Source organism: Xylocopa sonorina, chromosome 17 (assembly GCF_050948175.1).
Source record: "Xylocopa sonorina isolate GNS202 chromosome 17, iyXylSono1_principal, whole genome shotgun sequence".
Taxonomy (NCBI): domain Eukaryota; kingdom Metazoa; phylum Arthropoda; class Insecta; order Hymenoptera; family Apidae; genus Xylocopa; species Xylocopa sonorina.
This window is the reverse complement of record NC_135209.1, coordinates 1418094-1432359: the sequence shown is the minus strand read 5'-3', so window position 1 is coordinate 1432359 and position 14266 is coordinate 1418094. Positions and strand designations below refer to the sequence as shown.

The 14266-nt window shown below is 46.8% G+C and overlaps 1 protein-coding gene across 1 annotated transcript in view; it reads right to left on the bottom strand.

The window, feature by feature from the left end:
* The window catches only part of Med27 (mediator complex subunit 27), a 419500-nt gene that overhangs the window by 102809 nt on the left and 302425 nt on the right, over positions 1–14266 (bottom strand). The window lies entirely within an intron of this gene.

Sequence of the window (14266 nt, the reverse complement as noted above, 5' to 3'; positions counted from 1 at the left end):
TATTGGGTCTACGTACGAGGAGTTTTCATTGTGGGTATCACTAGAGGTGATTACGGTTTGTGTTGGCATCTGTGAGACGCCAGACACTTGCTCGACTAATACGCGACACGTATTCGAGATTGTTTCAGTACTGGGTACACTGTTGCTTTGAAATTTATTTTGGGCATGTTTTTTTTTATATTGATTTACGGGTATTAGATGAGCCGTTTATTTTCAAAGTGGACTATTTGTGTTGAAATTGAGATATTTAAAGGTTTGCGTTTAAAATATTGGTATAAGGGTAATATTCTAAGGGTGTATAATTTATCAGCCTAATTAGAATTATTAATATTGTTTAAAGAATATGTTTTTGATGGCTACGAATGAACTTGCGCCAGTTTTAAAATTAATCAAGCAACTTTTCTAATTCTTAGAAAAATAAATTCCCCTTGAAATAAATTTTCTGTTACAAAATTAGAAAATATGCAATTTTTATTCGATATTTAAAGAAATGTTATGTTAGAGTTGATAATGTTTTTTAACTAATTATTCATTCTTCTTCAATTTACTTATACGAGAGGCGATTTAAAATAACCACGATGTACAGGTGGTATATAGTTTAATAAATCGTTGTATTTTAACGCTGCGATTGGCCTTGTTTTTCGCACACTGATGTCAACTCAATATTATACCCGACGCGATAATAAATCGAAAGTTTTGAACAGTGCATCATCGTTCATTGATGTCTCGTAGAACGTTTATATGGTTCTACTCTCAAAAATCGCATCCGACATATTTTCAACCAATTTACCCTTTGTCCATTAGCATGTTTTGACTTCCTAAAAATCACGTTCTCCAAAGGCTTGATTGAAATGAAATTCTCTTAAAATGAACTTATTCTTTCGACACTTTTAACGACTTCTTAATATTCCTTAATGACAAACGATAAATTGTTTTTTTTAAATACAATTTCTACAGCTTCAAAGTAAACTTCATTAACACTAAATCTACCATATCAATCGAAATGATTGGTTTTTAAATTTCATTCTAAAAGTCCCACTTCGTGTTACAGTTTTTCCTCGTAACGATCACTTTTGCAGGGCTAATTAAATACTTAATATAATGAATTCTGTTTTTCTTTTTTTTTTATTTATACAGAATCAAAACAATTTTGTGCATGGCCGCTTATACGAGTCATTTTTCAATGTGGAGAGTATCCTATAATCTGTTTCCTGTTAGATAAATTTATCGGTGTTTTATTTTCAAAATTTTGATTATAAGCTCTAAAAATAACAAAATTGTTAAAAGTCTCTGAACTGTTGCAAAAACTGACCAATATACCAATAATAATAATAACAACAACAACAATAACGATAATAAATTACTTTCTTACTTATTTACTAATTATTATATTATACTTCTTATATTTGTTTTAACATTTTTGTTATCCTTTTTATACTTGTTGGTATTACTATAGCAGATATCATTATTGCTATTATATTTATTATATAGTAATTCTAATCCCCCAACTTAAAATTTCTTTTGCAAAATAGTAACACAAATTACTAAATATAAAAAATATTATTACGTATCCTCTAAAGACCACTTTCAAAATAAAAACTTTTATCATTCTATTAATCAGTTAATTTTGGTTTTGCCAAATCTTGCCGATTTTAAACACATTCTTCACAATTCTCTTCAAAGTGAGAAACAAAATAACGTGGAAATGTAAATATTAAAATAGCTAGCTCGATTAATTCAAGCCACTTTCAAAATAAATTTACTGAGATAAACCTGAAATCTGCGTACGACACAAAAAATCTCCAATTATTCTCCACACTTCGCACAAGGCATTCATCGATCCTTCAGCGATCGCAGCCGAGTCTCGCGAGAGATCGCTGGACCGATTCCAGAAAAACGCGCGCGAGGCTACGTGGAGGAATAGACGGGAACGAGTTACGCGTTAATTAGAGCACGTCGGTGCAAAAGTCACTTTGAAACGTCTCCGCGACAAGTGCGACGGGAACAATCGGTCGTAACAGGTAGCGTGCAGCCTCTTCTCGACGAACAGGTTATGAATAAACTACGTTCGAGCGTTTTTCGCGCCGTCTTCCGGTCAGTCTAGGCGTCTCCTCTTCTTGCCTCGGTCCGACGCGCGTCTGCACGCCCACGCGCTTGGATCGTCCGTGTGTGCACGCGTACGCCACCCACGGCTCGCACCCACATGGCTGCGCGCGGGGTGCATCGCTCGATGGACGATTCGATCACCTTCCAATATCTGTCCTCGATGCCACGGCTCGGTGGTTTTTGGTTCAGACCTTTCGGAATCGACCAGCGAACCTCCATCGGTCCGTTATTGTTTTCTCTTCTTTCTCGTCGCATACGGACGTCGAGGCTGTTAGGCGAATAGATTTTTTTTTCTATCCGTACAACGGGCATTTGTAGTCACAGCGTTTTGGTAACGGATGATTTAGTTTCGTCCGCGAAATAGCGTTCCAGATTTGATTTCGTTTCGTCGCGATTACTGTATCTGGTTCACGGTTCGACGAATATTTTGGGAGCGACCAGAACAATTCTGTCGATGAGTTCTGGTCTGGTAAAAATATTTCTGTTGACGCATAAATTATTATTATTCACGTGTACGATGCTTTGTACTCAAAACACGCGTGATACCATGATTAATATCGATCAAACATCTGTTGGTACATAGTGATGAAGTCGAGAGTATTTTAATTCGAATAATCGTTAGCAAGATGATGATTGATCTTGACGAAAATTGCGTTCGTCAAGCGTTTATTCGTATATTTAGCATGTAGCGTGTAGATAAGAGAGTTCGGGTAATCAGACGCGAGTAACTGATATCGCTCGACCGCGAGGTTGACGGTGCCATCTTGGTGAACGACTAGCGACGCGTTTCTGGACAAATACGTTGGCGCTCGTAAATTTCGTCTGCAGTTTAACCGGGAACGAAGAGTCCCGCGGAATGTAAGCCGTGATGCGACAAAACGTGAACATGCACGCCATCAGTAGGAGCGTACGCGTGTACACAGCGGTACCAGAAACCTATAGCCCCGTCTATTGAACCGAGTGCACAATGAACGACGGCTATGGCCGCCACACCGGCTAACGTAGCGCGCGAGCCTCGTATTTATGCCCGTGTTAACGTTCCGTATAATCCGTACGGGAGCGTGGCTTTACAGGAAAATATGGACGTGGGAACGTAATTAGGGAACACTTGTGCGTGAACCTGAGTCATAACTGGCCATTAACTCGTTATTTACACAAGACGCCTGCCGTGGGGGATCTGGTCGCGCGTTAAGTGTCCATAAACGCCGATTCGCTTCTTTATCGTTGCATCATCGAAACCTGCGACGACCTGGCGCGCTCCACTCCTGTTGGAATCTAATTTTCCCACGGTTGACAGATGATCCCCTTTGTTAGCGGCGAGCGGTCACGCTCCGCGTCCACTTTCGCAACCGTCCTGCTCTTTTGTAGGAAGGAAACTCGGTCGTCACTGTTTCCTCGCGCTTTATCTCTCGTTTCTTTTTGTTTTTTTCTTTCCCTCGAATTTCCACCGTTTCGTGTAAATTGCGGGTTACAAACGAGCAGCCTGCGTTCTATTTACAGGAATGCGCACGTCGATTGTTTGCCACGACGTACGTAATAATACGCCGCCCTCGTTCCCTCCGCTTCTGTTACCCTCCCCTCGATACACGTTCGATTCGCAGCGTCGACGTAGACGCGTTCTGTTCACTGCAGCCATCGACTCGCCGCCTAGTAGTACGAACCGTAGTACGAATTGAATGAACGCGTCGGTAATCCTCGTACAGGATATCCAATCAGCGCACGAGGATGCTACGTTTTAGTGGTCCGCGTATCGATTCATAATTACGTGCTTTTACGTTCGCTGGCTCGTTTTTCGCGGTCGCTGCTCGTACGACTGATCGAGAAAATGGTTCTTGCAACTTTTTGGTATTTTATTTATGTATATCCGTCTCTCTTGAAATTGTTATTTGGATTCTGAACAGGGATCGAGACTTGTAGCGAGATGTTTTTGTTGTTGTAATGGAAAAGTTTATTACTTTAATCCGTTGAATAATTCAGAAACTGAATAGTATACAAACGAGAGAGACACTATGATAATAACAATTGCATATGCGACACGACCGACTTGTAACCATATACTGAAACAACAAAGGGAACCTTGAGATGTAATTAATAGCGCAGGGATATGCAACTGAAGTGAAGCTTGAAAAATAGCTATTGTCGACGTTTGTCCGATTTCCTTCAAAACAAGAATGTTTCTCGTAAAACCGAGGGAATATTTCCGAGAAAGATCGTACGAGGGTAAACTGAATCGATTGCGCGTACGAGAGGTTCAGAAAATAATTTCAAGCCCAATTATCTGAATAAAAAGGGAACTACGACGATCGGATATCCTTCGATGTTCAAGGACTCGTCAATGCCGCGTCGCGACGCCCGCCCCAGAACTGGCGCGCGTATCCCAGATCGCGAGACGGGCGAAAGTTCGCGAACAGTGTCACCGCTATTAATCACGATCATTAAAAAAAATTTCATTCAGCGTTCAGAATTTGCCGTTCCGCCAGCGAACGCTCGCGGCGCAGCTGCTGCGGTTTGTTACGGTGTAGTGCCACGAACGTGGCCAGAGAGTACGAGAGGAAATACGCGGATAGGGGAGCGAAGGAGGTAGCAAAGAGAGAGAGAAAGAGAAGAGAGAGAGAGAGAGAACACGGTATGTATGCACGTGGGCTGCTATAGTGCTACACTGCGGTGGGATCGATTCGACCGGAGGTGGAACCCCCCCACCGCCATTTACAAGCCCCAATATACACCCCCGCAGCTAACCCTCCGTCTCTTTCGCACCCCTCCATCCGAAATATCCATAGGTTCGTTCCATGTCTCTGCCTGCACCCTCGCCATCCACTGTCTCTTCTTCCACCCTTGTCCTTTAGCGTCCTCGTGGTCGTGTTGCTTCTCCTTACGTTTCTTTTTTTCCACCCCCTTCGCTCTTTCGCTCCTCTTCCCCTCCTCTCGACCCCCCTCTGGCTCAGCAAAGGAACAGAAACGTGTGTATTCCCTGGTAACTGGTCGACGTAGCTGCGAATGTTCCCAACGACGCGATTACTCGAGGCATCGGTACGTTTATTAGGAAACCGTCGGAGTTGGGCTCGCGTGGGCGCTCTCGAAAGTGTTTTTTTTTATTCGAATCAGTTTTTGGTCCGATAAGCTTGCGCGTGGGAGACTCGTAGGTGGGTTCTCTTGTCGGTCGTCGTTTTATGCAGGTACTATGGCCAGGGTGTATTGCTGGTCTTTAGTCAAGGTGCCGATCGATACTTCGCTTCGCAGATGATGAGCGACGAATATGTTTAGACCAGTTTGTTCGAGACTCGATTCGATCCTTCCGGTTACTTCATATCATAAAGTGTAGAGTTTTCATTTATCTTCCCAACTTTTACACGATCAATGATGCTGCTCGATTTCAGTTCGATACGACCAGCGTAATCTCGATAATATCCTCCATTACTGACATTGATTATCGATCACGCGCTTGACGTTTTCAGCGATCAGATTTTAAGCTTGAATAATAATTTCTAAACTCCCCGCGATGGAGTCGATGGTGTAGCAAGGTTGAATTCGTAGCTAAATTAAAATTCCACCGGTATTGGCCGCGTATTATTTATACGAGAGAGTTTGCGCGAGATGTCCGCTCGTAATGATACCGTTCGCAAAAAATATGGACCAGCGGCGGTTGGTATTGGCTGATTTAGTACAGTTCACCGGGTCACGCGTGGACAGGGGGCGAACCGTGCGTGCGCCGGCGTTGCGCGCGAATCAGAGTTCTACTACCAGTGGATTATTAAACAAGACGCGTAATGAATGGCCGGTTGTGTAACTCGCGGTTACTCTGAAATTCCGGGCAGCCGTTTGCGAGGCAGCTCGCGCGAATAATTAGCGGGATTGGCCCTGGGACGAGGTGTCGATGGACGCGGAACAGAGAGATCAGGAAATCGATCGCGGATTTAGTTACGTACCGCGTCCGCTTAATCACGATTGATCGCCGTGTCTCGATGGGTACAATTAATTCCCGTCCATCGGCATCAGACGTAACACCGTGTCCTATTATAGATCTCCTTTTGTTCCCTGAAATTTGATACATAAACACGGAAACCCGCCGCCGCGATCGAGATAAGGGGGGGGGGGGGTAGACCATTAACCTTTCAATTCGTCGGATTTATGGACGGGTAAAGACGGAAAACGATTGAGGAGAAAATTAACGCTTTCACCGTTAAATCGTTACGGTGATGATGTACGATCGTCGTTATTTAACGAGAGCGATCAATTGATCGCAACGTTTACTCTGGTCTACAACCCTTTGTGACTTAGAAGTTAATAAATTCAACCCCCTTTCTGTCTCACAATTATCTAACATTTAATTTTTCGTTTCTCGTAAACGAACTTCTTTTCGCAAAGTGTTAGCAGTCGCATAGTGTAAACGATTACGAAGGCATTGTATTGGTGTTCACGCGCAACAACCTCGAATCTCCAGACGATTTCCTGCGCGATGAACAGCGTTTCTTACTGATTTCAGATTTTTCGTATTAATAGCTGGTAGAAGTTGTTTACAACGACCAACGCCGCGCGAGTTCTCTCCCGGTTGCATACGATAGGTGGACAGGGTGGGTGGTACATTCCACAGCTACCAGGGAGAGGCCACCGTGCGCGAGAGGCTGCATTATATTCCGCTCCCTCGCTCTTATTATGCCAAAGCGACCAATATATACCATTGTACGCTCGCAAGTGTGTTGGAGTGGCAACACGCGCGCGGATCGTGTTCCTCCTCGTTGGTGCGCGACGCTAACCCTCTTCACGCACACGTCGAAACCGTCCACGACGGCACAATAGGTATACATTTCCGCGAACACGCGTTTACACTCCTACACTCCTTCTGGCGAAGAAATTGTACGCTGGTTTGCATTGTTCGTGTGTCTATGAAATATACATGCCCGCGAGTACGCCACTCGGCTGCGTACGCGATTCTGTGTCCGGAAGAAACAGCCAGTGAGACGGATTAAGGGCTGATCATTAACCCATTAGCTGCGAGCACTTTTACCACGGCAATAAAATAAAATGAAAATAATCGTGTGCAGTCTTAATTTTATATTAATGAAGCAATATTTCGTTTGTTTTTTATTTTAATTTTAACACAGTAAAAAAATGAAATGAAAATGATTATGTATATTCCAATTTTAATTCAAGATTAACGGAATATGTAATTTTTATATTTATTTGACAAGATTCTTTTTATTGCATTTATTTTAATTCCATTTTAGTGGTATATAAACCACAGCCGCTATTTGATATTAACAAAAATCAATATGTTTGTATAATACACTCGTCTCTGGCAATAATTTCATAAACTGCACTCGCAGTTAAAGGGTTAATTAGTACAAGCGAATCGGTAAACGTACATTTCGAGATGAAGCTATAAATTATGACCATTGTTCTGTAGTTACAATCCAAGTCCATAATTTTGGGTTAACCCGTCTGCATCACTCGACAAACTGAAAAATTGCTCTGCAACGCTACAATTTAATATCGCAATAATAAGTCTACGTTTCTATAAGACTAATTATTTCTTCGCTACTATTAGAATCGCAACCCTTCAGATTTATCGAAACCTTTTGCCTCTGCCCAGAGAAATATTTTCAATCCATAAAAAACATTTCACACGTATCAGCTTATGATACAAATGGACTAAGCAGAAATATCTTGAAATTACAAATTTTTATTTATTAACTCTGCCTTGAACACTGCCTCTGAACACCTTCGTTTTCAACAGCTTTAATTACTTTATTCGTTAACGATTATATCCAATCTACTATTACTACCAATAATATAGAAGACAGTCTGGAATATTTCACGTAAAATCTTCTAGAACTCTACGCACGAATAGAGCAGAAAATTCGTTCACGACCCAGACCAACTCCCAATCTTCTTACGCGTCTTATATCTTCGCCTCGGAGTAAGTACAGGTTTCTCGCGAGTCGGATTGCGGTTCCGTCGATGGAACGCGACGGCCATAAGTTCCAAGCAAGGGTGGCCAGCATCGATACACGTAAAACGCAGTATCGTTTAGCGAAAAATCAGCCTCGATTCCGGTTAGGATACGGGTTCATTTACTTGATTAATGACCGCGCAGCGATAAATATTTACTCTGTCGAACTATCATAACGCGCGACACGAAGCGTCCTGCGATCCTCTCGGTTCGCCAGGGCCTTGTCTCCCTTTGCCGCGTTGCGCCTGGTTGCTATAACCTGGTCCTCTAGTTGCGCCTGGTTATAGTCGCGCCTAACCCCCCCGCGCGCTCTATGTCTCCCTATAGTGATGCGCCATAGTGGCGCGCGCAGAGAGAGGATATGAGAAAGCGGTGCCAGGGAGGCTGGGTAGAAGCGGAGATAGAGCAGGAGATGCGAAACTCGAGAGAGAAACGATCGACGAAGGGAGACGGAGGGTATTCCGGTCGAAGAGGGAGAGAGAAGGCCCAGAGGCGAGCGTGGGTGCGGGAGCGAGAGGGTCAGATGGGGAACGGTCGAAGGATCGAGCGAGACTCGTGGCCTGTACACGCATACGGAGGGTTGGGGTTTGTGTGAGTAGGTTGAAAGTGGAAAACGAAGGGGTGGGGGAGAAATACTACTGATGAGAATGGGGTAGCGAACGACGAAGAGAGAGAGATTGGGTGGAGGTATGTGTGCGTGTGAGGGAGAGAGGTAGAAGTAGAAAGAGGGTGTGTTCGTGTAGGTCGTGTTCAAAGTTGCGCGAGCGTGTGGAGGTGAAAGAGTGATGGGGGTGGTGAAGGTGGGGACGAGGATGGAGTTGGGAGAAGAGAAAATGAGAGAGTGAGAGAGGAAGAGGGAGAGAGCGGGCTCGGACCTTTCCCAGGAAGCAGAAAGCACGACGGAGCAATATCGCTGCGTCTGCCTTGGTTGTAAAACTGCTTTGATCTCGCGTCTCCCTCGCTCCTACGGCGCTTTAATATGCTCTGTCTTAGTCGAACGCGGTCTGCCTCTCGTTCTCCTCGACTGTTCTCGTCCCGCGCGCGCCCTTCGCGAGCGGAGAGTTTAGAAAAGCCAACGGGAACCTCGGGCCAAGCCGCGTTTTTCGGCACTTTTTTTCTCCGCCCCTTTTCACTGAAATTTCGTATCAAGTCCCGATCAAACTGTCCTTTTTGAATGTCTTCTCTTCCGCGAATCTGCGTCTCCTTTTCATCTCCTTCCTCTACCTCTCTCTCTCTCTCTTTGTCTCTCGAGTTGAGCGTGTGGGGAACAAGAGCGCAGGATGTTAAGCAATTTTCAACGGGAACCGAGGCACGCGCTGGCTTTCAGCGAAGAGAAAGAGGAGTTAATCGAACTTTCCGCGACGAGCGTCAAAGAAGCTGATGTTTTATTTAAAACAGTCAAAGGACCACGGTTTTACGAACGGCGAAGGAAAAACGATTTGAATACGGGATGTGAAAGAGTTGCAGCCGTGTATCGAAATCCGTACAGTCGCGCGCGGAAAGCATCGCGATGATAACACGACTCGCAAAGTCAACGTGCACGCGAACGCGAGCAACGTTCTGCTCTCTCGCGCAGCAGTGGTCCGATCGGTAACGACGGCAGTAGATACAGCCACTGGTGATCAGACAGCCTCTGCACGAGTTTGCGCTAACGAGAGGACCAGTAAGGTCCAAACGATCGTTGCGAGCGTTCGTACAAAGCTAACGGTATCGGATGAATTAGTTAATGGTTAGAGTAAACACTGGCATCGAAGGAACGCGAACGAGCGTAACGCGAATTGGACGCTCAGACAGGGAAACAGCGGCGTCGCGACTGGTCGCGTGGATCTCCGCGACTCGTTCACAACTTGCACGCACCTGTTCGTCGCGTGTTATGCTTTCGCACAAGGTCAAGTAAACATCGACCGCGAGACGCGCAAAATTCCGCGACGCGACTCGAACGCGATCTTGGCGTTCAATCGAGCACACGAGGAGCGGATACGCGGGTGGAAAAGGAGCCGAATGCGGGTCAACTTCGACGCTGCTCGATTACGCGGTTGCGTAACAAATCGCTCGCAACTCCCCGCCGCGCGACGCGACGTAAAATTTCAATGAAGCTTAATTAGAAGCACAGAGGATCGCGTTTCGCCTCTCGGAGTGGTACCCGTCCGCGATCGCTTGTAATTAGAGGGCCGTCTGGTCGAGTGACCTTTTCACTGGGGATGTCGCTGCACGGCCCAGGTGTCCCCTTCGACACTTGATCCATTTCCATCTTAACCCAGTCGAGCCGTGTACCACGCGTTCCGCGCGTCTTCGAGTCATGCGAACGTAAGAACGGAGAACACCACGAAACTTTGTACGCTTTTCTTCCTCTTAATGCTCCTTTGAAGTCGCACAGAAGCGGTAAACTAGATTTTCATTAAGGGTAGCCTCTAATTTCGAGAGAATCTTCATTCGCCGGTATACGTTGATTCCGTGCCCCTTTCATTTTCCTTCTCGAGTTCATTCAAGACGCGACTCGAAAGTTAAAAGCGTATTTTGGGTACGGGCACGATGTTGTAGTTCTATTCGGGACCAGTAATGCACCTTGCGCGTTATATAATAGCGAAGAATGTGGCGCGCGCGACAAAGAGATAATCGGTAACGATCTTCCGCTTTCCAAACTTTCACTTTTACCCCCGTTCGGCTCTCGGTATGCGAACGATTTCGTAGAAAATTTCCGTCTCGTACGGTTCGAAAACTGCTCGAAGACGTTGAAAACGAAGCGCGTTCGGTGTCGACGAACATCGGAAGCTGCATGGTAACCGGATCGAGGTTCCACGTTTTGTGGGTTAACTCGAAAAATCGAGGGAAAGAAGTGGATACAACGCGAGCGGCGGTCTCGCGCAGTTTTTTCGATATTTTGTCGCGGCATGAATGTACCATTACTTTCTTTGCGCGGGGCAAAAAAGACGAAGGAAGCGGAGGAGGAAGAAGTCGAAGAGTAGAGGGGTAAAGAAGAGGGGGGCGAGGGTGGCAAAAGAGGGAAAAAAGAAAAAACGCGCGGAGAGAAAGACTGAAAGGAGAACGCAGGGCTGTCTGTTCATGTACGTACGCCTTCTACTTTCGCAGCGTAGCGACAATTACGGCGGTCGTGCGGCCCCGCGCGCGCAAGCGCCACGCTCTTTCGTTCGTTGAACCGTCCGTGAGAGAGACGCGCGTCCGTGTGCGCGTCTGACGAGGAGAAAGAAAAATATAAACGCGAGAAACGAGGATAGAAAATATGAAGCGAAACGAGAGGGAGAGAGAGTTGTAGCCGACGCGGAGATAGGCGAGTAGAAGAGATCGCGAAAGAGAGAGCTGGAGGCTCGTAGACAATACCGCGCCAATTCTACGAGCAGCGCCACCGATGCGGCACTGTCCACTTTTAAAATGCATTAGAATCGTGGCAAGGAACCGAAGGATCGTCTTGCACGCGTGCGAATTTTCAGATCAACCGTAGATCCCTCCACGAGATTCTCGAAACTGGGTACGATTTTGTTTCCGTGGCGTCGATGGACTTCGATGCAAGATCGACGAAAAAAGTCGAACGCAAGGATAATGATAAGAGCGATAGAACTGCTTGGTATACACGATTCGCTTATGTAACAACGGAAACCTGTTTGGTATACCGTGAATATATCGTCTGGATGGAATATATCAGTGGCTTTCATTGGTTGCAGTTAGTGCGTAGATCGACGCCATTGTCTCTCAGTTGAGCGCGATCCTTCACGCTCAGATACATTACGCTGTGTACGCGACCTGTGCGATCGATTATTCGGGACGTTTCACAAAAGATGGTCAATCGTACGGGTCGATAATGCGCGGGGATCTTCCTATTTCCTGTTTACAAGCAAGGACTCTTGAATCGCGGGTCAAGAGGGGGGTAGGCGAAGGTTTAGAATCCTCTGACCAGGCGTTGCATACGACTCGTGCACACGCGGATTTACAACGGTCAACCTTTTCATCGATGATGCTCGATAATCGTCGGCTCGACGAGCGAGTGTAACGAGGTTAATTTCAATATTCGAACCGTTAAATCGTAACGCGTTACGATTCTAATCGTTCTTGACCGTTTCGCTGGTTTCGCAACGGGCACTCTTTGGTACGCGTGAAAAAAAGAAAACGCGTACGCTCTAACTGTATTCGTAAACTGTTGTGCAGCACCACGCACAACAGAGGCGGACTGTGAAAAGTATATTGGCACGTATTATCAAACGAGGTGCCCCTTGAAATTAGGTTGTACGTTTCGCTTTCGCAGCGAGGTGCACGGTTTCTCTACTTCCGTATGCAGATAATGGGAAATGAATACACTTAGACCTGATCGAGCTGCAATTGCAGTTTTATATTTTCGTCGCGAGCTGTGGTAAATGCCACGGCTCGCTTATTCGCTATATTCGATTAAAGTCAAAAGGCGAAAAAGCACGCGACCGAATCTAGGAAGGTTAATAATAACGCCCGTTGATTTCGTACGCGTGTATACGCGTAGGTGTAGCCGGCGTCCCTGCGCGTCGCGCGTAAGAGTGCGCATAGAATAGAATTACTGTAGAAAGGCCGCGGAATTTCGCCGACCGTGATCAATGAAACGAACAGGTCGGTCGTTCGAAAAAAAGTGCTGACCGCCCCCTTTGACGAAACACATCCAGCCTGACCCGAAATTTTATTTCGTTGCCCGCGCGTGGAACGCGTACGTTTATCAAGCGTTCGCAGCCGCGAGAGTTTTGGTGAAAAAAAGGCTCGAAAATAGAGGGCGGCGATTGATCGCGCGGGCAGAGTCGAATTCCCGTGTTCGATCGAGCCGTTTGAGAACCACGGCGCCTCGTACCGGTGTATTACACATTCACGGACACGCATACACTCCTACGTGCGGGAATACGCGTGTATTACTGGCTGGCTAGCGCGGCGGCGGACAGAGCCGAGCGTAGCCGAAGGCGCGGCAGCGGAATCGTCATCGACGCGGCACCGAGGCAGCTCCGCTCACTCTGCTCCGAGCTGTCGAACGCGACGCACGCGCCTCCGCTTCGCTTTCTTCCTTCTTCTGCGAGTATATACCAACGCCGCATCTAGAGGCATATTTCCCTCGCTTTCTCGCATCGAGTATTCATCACCACCGTCGTAACGAGAGGGACAGAGACGGGGGGCGGCAGATAGAGAGAGAACGCTCGTCCGTCTCTTTCTTCTTCTGCGGATACACTCAGTCTGTTCGTGAACGTCCAGCTCTGTAGTTCCCGCTTCAGCTACCACCACGCTTGTTTCGTTCTCTCGCGCGTTCTCTGCTTTCGATTCGATCGTCGGGAGAGGATCCGCGCTTACCTTCTGGCCACGCTGCTCCCTCGTCTCGCACAGAGCCGCCTTCGCTCTCTCTCTTCGCTACCGTGTGCCGCTCTGTTCCGAGCATCGGCGAGAGATGGCCTCTCGTTAGAGCTGAAACCACGCTCGAACTCGATCGTCGCGAGGAACCCGATCTTCTAGTGTTCGTTCTCGAGAGGGCCGCGTTAATCTTCTCGTCGAGTTCCGCGGCTTTTCGCTCGTATTACAACCCCCTTCATCGCGCGTCTCGTCGTTCTCGCGGCGGTTCGTTTCGTTATCCGGCACAGTTCGATCGATATCGGGGGTCCCGCTGCGTAACTTTCCACGACGCGTTAGTTCGTCGTCGCTCTTTCGATTTTGCTCCCTAGTCAGGGCCCACTTCGACTTTTCTACGTGGGTCCCGAACCTCGGTTCGGTTCGCGGTTCCAACAAATGCTGTGTGGCTCGCGTCCCACACGGTCGTCCTCTATGGAGGGCAGCGTTGTTCGCGTCGCGACGTACACCAGGGACGACAGACGGGCTCGCGGGCAGAATGGAGGCAGCTGGAGTTGCGAGACGACTTAAAGGCCTCGCCGAGATAAGAGATTTGTCGAGGTCGAGCCTCGTCGCGTACGGAGATTCGGGCTTTGCCGGAGGACAGAGTGGTGCGGAAGGTGGTGGTGGTGGGGGCAGAAGATCGTGCGGCTCGAAGGTAAAACGACAAGAAAGAAAGAAAAAGAAAGAAAGTAAACTGTTCGACAGAAAGGAAAAGGGGCGAATAGAAGGATACGAGGAGGGAAGATATAACGAAAAGAGAAACGGATAGCAAGAACCTTTTTTTTACACCTGGCTTGGTCCGTCGAAGTTCTCTCTCTCTCTCTTTCTCGGGTATATAAGGGGGTACGAGGTGCGCATGGTAACCGA